Here is a 14,438-nt window from a genome sequence, read left to right on the forward strand (position 1 = left end):
GAGGCTCGAATGATGATCGAGTTGATTGTATTTAGAACGTTGGCTGTAATAATTTGTTTGTTTTTATTTAAGCTAAGTTAAGCCTTTGCAGCCCCAGCGCCATTTCTGTCTCAACCACTGAGCTCCTCAAACCCACTGCCTTCCACACTGCAGCCCAGCGCTTTCTTTATCTAACCACTGAGCTCCTCAAACCCACTGCCTTCCACACTGCAGCCCAGCGCTTTCTTTATCTAACCACTGAGCTCCTCAAACCCACTGCCTTCCACACTGCAGCCCAGCGCTTTCTTTATCTAACCACTGAGCTCCTCAAACCCGCTGCCTTCCACACTGCAGCCCAGCGCTTTCTTTATCTAACCACTGAGCTCCTCAAACCCACTGCCTTCCACACTGCAGCCCAGCGCTTTCTTTATCTAACCACTGAGCTCCTCAAACCCACTGCCTTCCACACTGCAGCCCAGCGCTTTCTTTATCTAACCACTGAGCTCCTCAAACCCACTGCCTTCCACACTGCAGCCCAGCGCTTTCTTTATCTAACCACTGAGCTCCTCAAACCCACTGCCTTCCACACTGCAGCCCAGCGCTTTCTTTATCTAACCACTGAGCTCCTCAAACCCACTGCCTTCCACACTGCAGCCCAGCTTTCTCTAACCACTGAGCTCCTCAAACCCACTGCCTTCCACACTGCAGCCCAGCGCTTTCTTTATCTAACCACTGAGCTCCTCAAACCCACTGCCTTCCACACTGCAGCCCAGCGCTTTCTTATCTAACCACTGAGCTCCTCAAACCCACTGCCTTCCACACTGCAGCCCAGCGCTTTCTTTATCTAACCACTGAGCTCCTCAAACCCACTCTTCCACTCTCCCAGCGCTCTCTCTCTCTCTCTCTCTCTCTCTCTCTCTCTCTCTCTCTCTCTCTCTCTCTCTCTATATCTATATATATATATATATATATATATATATATAAATATATATATTATTATATATATTATACAAAACATTTATACACACATAAATATATGTGTGTGTGTATATATATATATATATATATATATATATATATATATATATATTTAATAACATGTATTAATAGATGAAAAATATTAAAATTTATTTTAAGAAAAAACTGGATAGTTATCAAAAAATTTTCTTCTCCGAAACGCGTCAAAACTATGTACCTTAACTTTTGTTAACTCTACTTAGAGTTTTAAACAAATAACCCAAAATGGATTTTAGTCGCTAGACATTTGGGGCGGGGTTTAAGTTCAAAAATACTTTCTAGTGCTGCGGAGTGGGCTGAAGGCAGATTTCTGCTCATCGAACGTGTCTTGGTTTTTGTTTTGTCTTTTGGGGAAGCAAAGTGACAGGCGATCTTGAAACGCTTCAACTGCGGTTTTCTTTTTAAAACGCTTCGTGCTGAGGAGCTGGCTGAAGGAACTACCCAGGTAAGGTACTTACCTCAGGTAAGTTAGCAAGGCTGAAGTGGGGTTGGGTAAAGTTTTGGGGTTGGTGACGGGGCACGGCTGTGTGCTGAGGGGTGCAATTGAAGGGGTGAGGATTCTTAAAGTTCTACAGCTCTGGACAAACGTTTTGCATCATCCCCTCTAGAATGAACTCATTCAGCTTCATAGAGTCCAGTGAAAGCTGCTGAATAATGTTCCCTTGTTAACATATTGAATTGCACCCCCTCTATATAGAATGAACTCATTCAGCTTCATAGAGTCCAGTGAAAGCTGCTGAATAATGTTCCCTTGTTAACATATTGAATTGCACATCGCCGCTTTGTAGCTTTCCAGAAAAATCTAAATCTAACATGAAATACTACTGTACTATGATTTATTATTTACCATGATAAAATTTACTAAATTATGTTCATATAGTGTGTGTTTTTATTATTATTATTGCCTCAATCCTAAAATGTATAGAATACTGGTACAGCAAAAACACCGATGTGAAGAGTCAGTATACCCCTGCAGAATTAATCTGGAGACGCAGGAGGATCCTCCTTTGAAAGCCAGCGCTCTGGTTTATGTCTGCAATGTTTTGAATGTACAGTTCCACTGACTTATTTAACAGATGCTGAATTGCCTTGCAAATCACATAATCTACAAAGTTCTCCGTGATGCATATCATTTTATTAAAAACACAAAGTGGGCAAATTAATTACATTTTTGAATGTTTGTGTGGATTGTAAATGAAAATTGCCCGAACGTATTAAGTTTCTCCTAATTTTTTTTCACTGGGGTAAGTGTTTAGTGTTTGTATTGTATGCAATTTTGGGGCAGTTCTGTGCATTCTGAAGCGACATGCTGGATCAACAAGCTGGTGTATTCTCAGACTGAAAAATCGGTAGAAACACAGACGATTTTTGAAGCTAACCTTTTTTTTATGATTTATTTCTTCAGAATGATACAGTATGGCTGTTTTGTCTGTGGTGAGCTGTGGTCTAATGAATTGGAGGAGTGTAGCTCAGTGCGTAAGATAGATCATGCTAAAATAAATTAGACTGTACCCTTAACATCTCTCTGTCTCACACACAGAGTGTTCTTTATACACTGACTGTAGCGCAGTCTGCCTTATCTCTGATTGGTATAATCTAAAGTATTTTTTCAGCTTTCCAGCTGACCTCCAGTTGAGTTATTTTCCTACTTTATGAATTCATTTCTGTCGACCCCTCTGTCCTGCCATGCCCTTTAGTAAAAGCATGTTTGTGTTTCTGTTGAAGACATTGAGAGAGACTTCCTCACCATTTTCATCATCTTACTGGTAGTGATGCAGTAACAGTATCAAGGTTTATTTTCCCGCGCTAACATGCGTGTAACTCCATTGCTGTGTGTGTGGTTTAGAGATGTGGTATCAGGCCTGTGTGTGAACTTAAACTGCCCAATGCGATCCTTCCCTGAGCTGTCCCTGCAGAGGGCGGGTTCACTGCTCTGTGTGTGCTCAGCATGTTGACAAAGCTCTCATTGGTTGCTTGCCGTTTTTAACTTCAGTTGGTTCTTACCGATTGCCTCTGCTCGATTGGTTGGTTGTCAGATGGTCCCGCTGGCTGGTGATTGGTTTGTTAATTTTCCCGCCCCCCTCTGGCTGGTGATTGGTTAGTTGGCATAGTCCCGCCCCCTCCGGCTGGTGATCGGTTGATTAACTGATTGTCCCTGTCTCTCTGGCTGGTGATTGGTTGGCACAACATTGGCCTGAGTGGTTACTTTGGAGTCTGAGGCAAAAAAAAAAAAAAAACCAAGAGTCCCCCCATACACACAGGGGGTGCTCACCTCTGTTGGGTCCAGGAGCTCGGTTCTGTTTCTTTGTTCTGTTCAGCGGATGAAAGGAGTGCAGTGTCGGGGGGGAGGAAGGATACTTGCCAGTCTCCAGTCCTGATCAGTGAGAGAGAGGAAGGGAAGATATCTGCCCATCTTCAGTCCTGATCAGCGAGAGGGAGCTGCAGTGGTGAGGAGACACTCGACTTGGCCAACTCAACAGGGAATGAGAAATCAGAGAGACAAGGACATTTTCACAAACATCAAGAATACAAGAGCGTTTAAAAACAACTCTTGTGGAGTGACAGCTTTCTGATGGAAACCCGACCGCTTGTGAATTGAAATCTCAACACAAGCATAGAATAAAAGTTGTATAGCGGAAAGCTTATATTAGGAAAATATTAAGAAATATTATTAGGTCACCAGTGACTTGATCCAGACGCACAGAAGAGAGGAAACAGATTTACTGTGAAGAGGAACAGAGTCGACCGTCCCAGGGAGATGCGCCCGAGACTGTCCAGCCCTCTTACGTGGAGGAGCAGACACATCCGTGCGCAAGAGAGGGCGGTAAGACAGCGATACAAAATAACAGCACAATTGTTTAATGTCATTCAGCAGACGCTTTTATGCAGAGTGACTTGGAGAGACCAGGGGGAAATAGTAGCAGAGTGCCTGAAAAAAGTTAATGAAATGTTTGTATGAAAGTCTAGAGTTTAAAAAAAAAAGAGAGATTACAGCCAAATGCAACCCAAAGAGTCTTCAGGAGGCTTAGGGGGGTGTGGTAAAGGTTTGGTTTAAAAATTAAAAGGTTGTTATTGTGTTCAGCGTGACGGAGAGACACACAGACACACTTGCATTGAGCTAAACGTGATCATTTACAAAAAGGCATTGTTGAGGAGCCATATGTAAAGAAAATACATTTTTAAAAATCTCCATTTAAAATATATTGCAAAGTGAAACCCTGAGAACCTGAGAAAGAAATGTTTTATTGAATTGTAGCCAACAGGACAGAGAACATATGAAGAGATATTGAGCGTTTTAATTAAATAGCAAAACATTTTTTAAAAATTTAGATATGAGTGTGAGAGAGAGAGTGCATTAACTTATTCTAAATGGCCAAAAAAACAAAACAATGGAGAAATCTCTGGGCTGCAGTATATTTGGGGTTTCCGAGTGGTCAGTGCAGGAGACAGCAGACAGGCGATACCTTTTTAATGCAGTAAACTAAAACAAGGATTTAAAACCACAAGCGCTTAAAAAGTTCCAGCTGAAAAGTTGGGTGTTTGACTGACCGGTCAATTTGTATGTTGTGTTCGTAATGGAGGCTCTACTGTGCTAGTGTTAGACCCCCACGTAACCCCCTGCGCCATTGTAAAGGACAGAGAGGTCTGGTAAAGCATAGGGAAGCATTGTAAAGGACAGAGAGGTCTGGTAAAGTATAGGGAAGCATTGTAAAGCGCAGAGAGGTCTGGTAAAGCACAGGGAAGCATTGTAAAGAACAGAGAGGTCTGGTAAAGCACAGGGAAGCATTGTAAAAGAGAGGTCTGGTAAAGCTTAGGGGAGCATTGTAAAGAACAGAGAGGTCTGGTAAAGCACAGGGAAGCATTGTAAAGTACAGATAGGTGTTGTAAAGCATAGGGAAGCATTGTAAAGCACAGAGAGGTTTGGTAAAGCACAGAGAGTAAAGCATATTTAAAAACAACCATGATAAACTGTGCTAAATGCAGAGTATAACCATGGGAAAAATAGCATTCTAGTGTCCTGATATTGAATTATTATAATTCTAAGTTTCATCCAAAAGACAGAACACAAGGAGGTTAAGTGACTTGCTCAGGGTCTCATACACACACACACTGGTGCTTCCAGTAGTCGTAGTTCTGTTACCATGCAGGTAGATGGCGCTCTGGTGTTTGAGACAGTGGTTCAAGTCCAGTTTTGTTCCAAACCAGGAGTTGTGAAGCAGTGTTAGTTTCTCTTGCAGGTCACAGGAACTCACAGGACAATCAGAACAAAAACACATGACACAAGTTATGGAACGTAGCGAAACAAACCACGACAGTAGTATTATTACTATAGCTTATGTCAAAAAGTTTGATTGATTGACCTTTTTGACCTTATGTGTGAATATATGAATATATAATGAGGGTGTGTGGATTTATGACTATATGAATATATAATGAGGGTGTGTGGCTTTATGAATATAGGATGTATGAGGGGGTGTATGAATATATATATATATATATTGGATTATATATATATATATATATATATATATATATATTATGAGAGAGAGAGAGAGAGAGAGAGAGAGAGAGAGAGAACCCATTGTATTTAACAAGTGCTTATAAACATTAAATATTTATAAATGTAAAGAGTTTGAAATAAAAATAATTATCGTTGGTAGGATTTGAACCTGCGCTGACAATTGAGTCAAATGGATCTTAAGTCCATCGCCTTAACCACTCGGCACAACAGTTTTTTCTTAAAACATTAGTAAATAAAAAATAAGAATTAAGCTTACCGGGGTTCTGAGAATCATGGTTAGGTGTTTGAGCAAAAGGTTAAAATGATCGAGACTTTTTTGTTTTTTGTTTTTTTAAAAGGGCAAGGTCTGAGCATGTTTTTCAGACCTCATAAAAGGAGAAAAATATTTGTGCTGTTTATTGGAGTGTTACACAAGATGTCTCATACCAGTGTTAGTTCCTACTCTGAGAAAGTGGATCTTGAGGATCTGCAAATGTCTGAACTTATAAAAGCCTTTAAAAAATGCACATTAGCCCTTCCTTGGAGACTCAAGAAAAAACTGAATGTAAAAAAGGTTCAAGAGAGTCCAAGCAAGGGGCCTTTAAGCATCTCTTCTGTGTACGGTACATACTCCTCTGTGGACCGAAGTGAAAATAGACCCAAATGAGAGAGAGGGGCGGCTGCTTTAGGGTAACTGAAAACGCCCCTAGGGGCGGTGCATCAAAGACCCTATTCATGGATCTCTGATAGGTCGTCTCAAAGGATCCCCATGGGGCCAGAGGCGTCATCACACCTCATAGGCCGACACCTAATCTGGGAGCATACTAAAGGGGTCCCCACAGGCCCTTTTGATTGAAGGAGTCTGACGCCATGTCTTCTGCAAACTTTAGATACTTCTCTGAAAATGCCATTCTTGAACCTTGCGATCTCGAGATGGTCTGGAACAGTGAAGAAATGACCCAGCTTATAAAAGAAAATGTCCCCCTTCTCAACCCTGCAGAGTCTGACAACATCGACGGTCCTTTAGGCATCTCTTTTGAAAAAGTATTAAAGATCTCTATGGGTCTCATGGCTTCTCTATTGGAAGTGATCATCGACCGTGATATGGTGAAAAATTGCCGCGGTTGTGAAATTGATCACACGAGCCAGCCGAGACACAGCTGCCTTTTTGAAGCAGACACAAATTATTTTGATCAACATTTTGAAGAAATACTAGAAAAAATACGTCCTGTGGCTGAAATTTCTGGTGGCAAAGCTCTAGCTTGTTTCAATTTCCATCCATCTTTGACAAGACTTCAGAAAGTGGTGAAAGATATTTTAGCAGAGCTAAGACCAGAACGCAGCATTAGACATAAACTGCGCCTTCTACAAGAAACCCTGGATGACAAGACCCGAGACATTGTTAACAAAATAACTAAAACTTTTTACCACCGCAGCTTTACTAACCCCCAAGCTCTTAATTTATTACGGAGCCTGTGACTTTGAAAATGGGGAACGTCCAGACTTCAGCACAACTGCGGAAAACCGTGCTGTTTGAGTTAATAGCTGAGAAAGTGGCATGGAAAAGACTCTTTCAATACCTGATCCCCGTAAATGTAAAAATGTTCAAAAATTTAAAAGTGTAACTGATTTAATCCATAAAGATGTTGATGCTCAAGAATGGTTAGATTTGGTAGATACACATGTAAAACACTGTAACCCCTTAAATGCGTTTTTAATGAATATAATACCTAAAATGTTTGATGAAATAGAAGAATGCAAATGTGCTCATATCATTGTTTTGTATGCTTATGTGATGGATGTCTGTTTTTATAACCTGGCAATGTTTTTAAGAGAGAACTTTTTATATCGAATGTTGTACAAAATGTCATGGATTACTTAGTGACTAATCATGAATGTTTGTGTAAAAACTTTACATGTCTTCTAAAATGTCCTAATCTTCTTGATAAACTTTGAATAAAAACTTTTTGAATTACATATTTGTAGCAGTTGTGTTATTTTGGTTAAAGATGGCACATCAGCGTATGAAAAAATATACTACGATCCCTCAAATCCTGGGGGGGTTAGGGGGCTTATAGACTCTTCAAAGGGCTCTGGGGTCTGAAGGGCTAAAGTCTCTGAGAGGGCCATAACAGACTTTTTATCAGAGCAAGACTCATAAATGCTGCCTAAACCCTCTAAAATAAACTTTAAAAGAAACACCGTATTTGTATCTAATATCGATACACAGTGGCAAGCTGATTTAGTGGATATGTCTAGCTTGTCAAAAGAAAATGGAGGTTACAAGTACATGCTAACATGTATAGATATCTTATCTAAATATGCATGGGTAATACCGTTGAAAAATAAGTCATCTAAGACGGTGACAGATGCTTTCAAGAGGACCTAAAAAACTACAAACTGATAAAGGGACAGAGTTTCTGAACAAAACATTTCAACACATGCTAAAAAAACATGATATTATACACTTTACCACAGGGAATGAACTAAAAGCCTCTATTGTTGAGAGATACAACAGGACTCTGAAAACAAAAATGTGGAAATATTTCACGGCTTTTAACACTCACAAGTATACTGATAAACTACAAGAAATGGTTCAGGCTTATAACAACTCCTTTCACCACAGTATTCAAATGAAACCTTCGGAAGTTAATGAAGACAATTCATTTAAAGTGTTTAAAACTTTATACTCTAAGAAGAAAAGCCCTAAACATATAAAGTTTAAGTTTACAGTCGGTGACAACGTTAGAATTTCAAAGTTAAGAGCTCCCTTTATAAAAGGCTATGAACAGACGTTTAAGGCAGAGATTTTTACTATAACAAAATGTATACCGAGATTTCCACCGATGTATAAACTATGTGATTATGATGGAGAATCTATAACAGGTACCTTTTATGAACCAGAATTGCAGAAAATAAATGTCAAGACTGATAGGTTGTTTAGGATAGAGAAGATAGTTGCTGAGAAAAATTAAAATGGTAAAAAGTTTATCTCATAAAATGGGCCGGTTGGCCTGAAAAATGTAACAGTTGGGTCGCAGAGCATCAGGTGGTGGATCTAAAGAGTTAACAAGTCCGGGGTGTATTTAATTACACTTAAAACATTATTCAAATGTCTCAAGACTCTTTTTATGTGACTCTGCCTAGTAATGCTTCACAGGATGTTTTCCCTAAAAATTCAATTTCCAATTTTACTTCCAAACTTGATAAAACAATGAATCTACCAGGAAAATGGGAATATGCTTAGCAGAGATTCAATATCCCCATACGTGGGATAATATAAACTTTAATGACAGCACTTTTATTACTTATGATATAGAAAAGGCGATAAAACGTGATTATACTATACCAAAAGGATATTACGAGACCCTTCAGGATGTAATAACGACCATGAACGATGTCCTGCTCGGAAAAGGACTAGATCAGAAAGGTGACGTGGCACCCGATGAACAATATAAAACTGATTTGAAATTAGTCTATAAACTTATAGAAAGACGCGTTTATATAAAAAGCACTACGCCCTTTATGATTTTTGCCAAAGAGCAACTCGGACAAATGCTGGGATTTCGTGAGACTATAAAGGGTGAAACTACTAGACTATTGGGCCCTATTGAGGCTAAACTGTATAGTGCTTATTTGAGGACCAACTACCCCGCCGATATCCGAGCGGGTTTTTATACCATGTATGTCTATACAGACATCATTACACATCAAGCCGTTGGAGATAGTTACGTGCCTCTTCTAAGGTGTGTCCCTATTAAAGGCAAAAACAATGATATAATCACTGTAACTTACGACAGACCTCATTACGTACCACTCAGCAAGACCAACTTCGATACGATAACTATACAAATTAAGACGGGTCAAAACAAGTTGGTGCCATTCTGTTTTGGGAAGGTTGTAGTGAAGTTGCATTTCCGACCTGTAAAGCCTCTTTTTTTACACCTAATTGAAAAGAAAAATGAGACCTCAGGGATATGTCAATCCTTATATTAATTATTACAAAAATCAAGCCGGTAATGGTTTACCAGGATTTTCTGGAGCTCCTGTAATGTACAGAGCGGGTATAGGGGGTATTTTTCAAAGTCTTTTCAGAAAAGCTTTACCGTTACTTAGAAGGGGTTTTGAAATAGTTAAATCTCATTTTAAATCAGCCGCAAAAAATATTGTTAGTGACATAGTGTCAAATGTCCTAACAAGTCACAACTCTCCTAACCGCGACCAGAGCCAGCCGGGGGAGGGATTAATGATGATGTCTAGACGCCAAAGAGAAAACGTAGCAAACCCCCAGGATCTCATCATCATCACCATAAAAAGGCTAAACCCTCTACATTCAGGTCATTTAGTAGCGGTAACCGGAGAAGGAACAAGAAACCAAAGACTCCCAGAACAAAGAAAAACAGAAACATCTTTTAAATCATGACTCTGGTACATCATATGTCTCAAGAATGTGTGAAATCAGAATTGGGTCTGTTTACTATCCCCTATACCCAAACGAGTATTGAAAAAAACCTTTGTGTGGAAATTCCCCCCCTGTCTGCCTTGTCTGACACGGCTCTGCTCGAATTTTACATAGCGGGAAATGGGGACGATTATCTTGATTTGAATAATACTCTTTTAAGACTTTCATGCAAAATTACTAAGGCTGATGGCTCTGATTTAGCTGCTGACAGCAAGGCTGCTATTATCAATTACCCTGTGGCTACCTTGTTTTCACAAGTGGATGTAACTTTAGGAAACCACCTAATTAATCAAAGCAGTAATACTCATCCTTACCGCAGCATTATAGAAGCACTGCTAAACTTTAGTAAGGACACCCTAGGATCTCAATTCACGGCCGGATTGTTTTACAAAGATAGCCCAGGACACATGGATGAGACTGATCCTGCAGGGGCTAATGAAGGTTTAGTTAAATGGCATGTTTTTACCAGAATGAGCCATACAGTTGAACTTTTAGGACCCCTGCATTCAGATATATTTTTTCAAGAGAAACTCATGCTCAATGGTATTGACCTGAAAATTAAAATGGTTAGGGCCAGTGACACTTTTTGTTTAATGTCTGATGCCGCAGAAGCGTTCAAACTTAACATTTTAGAAGCCTCTATATTAAAAAAGTAAAAGTAGCCCCTGAAGTTAGAATTGGTCATGCCCAGGCATTGATGACCTCTAATACAAAATATCCTATTGATTGAGTGGCTGTGAAAGTTTTTAGTGTTCCTAGAGGAAGTAGGGTATGTAATCAGGAGAATTCGTTTCTGGGGCAGTTACCAAAGTTTGTGATTATTGGTTTAACAGATAATGACGCCCTTAGCGGATCCTATGCTAAAAACCCATTTAACTTTAAACACTTTGCTACTATGCTATAACACTTTATAGCTATGTACGTCGATGGTGAACAAGTCCCCTCAAAACCTTTACAGCCCAACTATACAGCAAGACACAGCCCCGTTCCTGAATATTACAGTCTAATACAAGCCATGGGTGGACATCTCAAAGACAAACCGCTGATAATTGATTGATTAGACTTTATTAGAGGCCATGCGCTCTATGCTTTTGATTTGACCCCTGACCAAGAATGTGGAGATCATTTTTCCTTAGTAAAAAATGGTAATATGCGTCTTGAAATGCGTTTTGCCAATGCTCTGCCAGAGACTGTGAATATGATTGTTTACATTGTTTTTGAGAACTTGATTGAGGTTTCCCACCAAAGAGCCGTTCTCTTTGATTACTGAAAAGTTTGATACAACTTTGATCCTTTTTTTTAAAAATGAATTCCACCCAACTTGCAGCGTTGCTATCCAACAACCCCCTGACTGAAAAGTATTTTTATGGGGTCCTAGCTAGTGATCAACTACCCAAAGGAAAAATAAAAAAAAAACTTCCTGCTATACTCATTATCAACACAGACCCCCAAAATTATCCTGGAGAACACTGGCTGGGGATTTATTTAAAAGACGAGGGTCAGGCAGAGTTTTTTGATTCTTACGGTAACCCTCCAGATTTTATTTATTTTCCTAAGACTATCGCAAACTTTTTAGACATTAACGCTAAACAAACAGTGTACAATAATCAGCCTCTACAGGGTCTTATGACTACTACCTGCGGCCATCACTGTGTTTTTTTCATACATCATAGGGTTAAAGGACTTACTTACCCTGAGGTCATGGCTCTCTACAGCTCTGATTTAAACAAAAATGATCTGATGGTGTCTCAATTTATACATTGTATGTCTAACCCCAAAAAACAAAATTGTATAAATATATTTTCATGCGTGCAATGTGTCAAGACTCACTGTGATTTTAAAAAATGTTATGAATGTTAGTCTTTAAAAAAAAAACGTATGACAATGTATATGCTGAATAAATATTTGTATTGTTGTAAAGACTTACAGACATATCAAACATTGTTTATACAGCATATGCATGAATATACAACAACATGTAAAGATATGTATGAAAAACAATAAAAAACAGTAACATCTTAATAAGATTCCCACAACTGTTGTCTTTTTTTCTGCTTCTTATTCATGGGGGTATCTAAAGGTCATTTTTTTATAGGCATCTATTAGTTGTCGTGTTTGCGAATTTGTTACTGTAGAATAAGGGATATTTATCACAGCCAAACCTTTGATGAATTCAACCCATCCTACAGGTAGCCTATGTTCAGGGATATTGGTATTCCCTGTAGCAGCCCTGATTAAATCAACCATATGCGACCCTTTAATGTTCTTGCCCCTAAGAATGAATTCCCCCTGATCATTCCACGAGGTATCCGAACATTCTGAGACATTGCGTTTAAAATAAAATTAGCATTTTTCTTAGATCTGGAAGGTACGCTGCGCAAAACATCGGCCACTACTTTAGATTCAGATTCTGCGGCAGGTGGGGCCGTTTCCTCAGAGGGGGGTGTAATCAAAGTCAGGGTATTAAGCTCTTTTTCACTCTGTTTAATCAGCGCTAGATATCTCTGTAAGGAGCTTGTGTATAGCTTAACTTTCTCATGGTCACTGATGTCAGTTCTAAGTAGAATGCTTTTCATTTCTGCTTTCAGCTGTTTTTTTAATAGGTTCAGGGTGCTGTGGCTTTGGCTGACGAAGTCTGTCGAGTTGATGTTGTGGTATCAGAAACATTTTCTGGGAGTGAGTCATTTTTATAAATTATCTTTGAGGCGTTAAGAGTCCTGTTAAAAAAGGCAAAGCAATCCTTATTAAAGCGCCGATAAAACCACCACTCTGATTCAGTTTTTTTCTTCTTTTTAATTGAATGGTTCTTATTACATAGGCTCTTTATAACATGCCGCTGCTTTTTGAGAGTGTTTAACTGACTCGAAGTTAATGGGATGTGACCCTTTAAGCTATTTCCACAACAGATTTGATAAAATTGTCTGAAGCGTCTCGTAAAATTGCTCTTCTCTGACGAGCAGAGCTACGAACTATGCTCTTTAAGAGATGGAGGTTACGTTTTATTCTAGCCGACATGCTGCGTTGCCAATGAGCCTAGATAAATAAAAGTTTTAGCGATATAACAGGCCAATTATAAGTGTTTTGTCTTGGTATTCATGATATAAGCAACTGGCCAATCAGGAGTAAATAAACCAGTTTTTAGACGGTATGCTTCAGGGGTTTGAGCTTTTAAGTCTATTAAAAGGTAACCATAGGGTTTTTTTGTTGCATCTTCAAATGCTTCTAAGAAAAACTTGGAGTTACCGGGGTACATCTGTCCGGCTAGCATGTTGATTTGAAGTTTATCTCGTGGGTTTTTAAACAGAATAGTGTAATTGGCATTCAAGTTTATGGTACGGCTCATTTTTCCTTGAAAAAACAAATTTTGAACCAAATACAGCATACTTAAATTCCTGTGATGAACGTATTTTGTAAAAGCTTTCTGTATTTCATCATTTTCGCTAGCCAACTCCATCAAGTCATCTATAATGATTAAACTGATTTTGTTAGGAGGCAGTAAATTATCATCAGATAATGAAGCCAGTATGCCTACAATAAATTTTACATTTTTTAATTTAAGCGCCAATTTGTTGTATAATGGCTGCCAACAGCTATAACAGCATATGATAGTCTTAGGGTTTTGGGACAAGATCTGTGGAGAGTTTTCAAAAAGCTGCTTCACAAAATAACTTTTGCCTGAATTGGAGGGTCCTGATATTATAGCAGCAAAAGGTACGGTTAGTCTAATATCGAAGCCGTCTTCAGTAGCCATAAGGAAGAGATGTGTAATCAGACTGCAAGAATCTCTTATTGTAGACTATTTGAAAAGTTTTCTGGAGCGGTTTGTTTTCCAATTGAAATTATTTATTATTCCGGGGAATCTGGGAGCCTCGAATCATGATACTCTCTGCGGGGGGTGTTTCTATCGGGGTTCACAAAGTTTTGAACAAGGTCTTTTAATGAAGCAAGGTTAATTAATTTGGAATTCTCATAGTTTAGAGTAATACTCTTTATTTTATGTTTTTCCGCTGTTTGTGATGTATCCGTACGTTTTAGGCCCCCCCTGACACAAACTCTGTTCCCCCGGCTTCAGTTTGCTTGTTAAATCTCCTAGATAATCACCGAGTTCAGGACGCCATGCATTGGGCCTACTGACAAAGATCACAGAGTCTGTATCATGGTACAGACAGCGACCCTGCAGACGATCCATGAGGTTATAGAGCTCTAGCCGGGCATAAGCGGTTGTAAACGCAGCTATGAACACGTTTACATTACCTGGGTATCAGAATCATAACGCCACTGTGCCACCGTATCACTTACAAAACAAAAATGCAAAACCTGATATCTTTTTGAAAAGAGATAATGGAAAAACTGGTCAGGATCTTTAACCAAGCTTGTAGAGAGTTGGTTAGTTCTCTGCGCAATCTTTCCCCAGAGACTGTTTAAACATAGCTTGGCGATTTGTCTCTTAGCAGGGTTAACATTAATGTTTTGAGGATC

The sequence above is a fragment of the Polyodon spathula genome, chromosome 16 (assembly GCF_017654505.1).
Source record: "Polyodon spathula isolate WHYD16114869_AA chromosome 16, ASM1765450v1, whole genome shotgun sequence".
Classification (NCBI taxonomy): Eukaryota; Metazoa; Chordata; class Actinopteri; order Acipenseriformes; family Polyodontidae; genus Polyodon; species Polyodon spathula.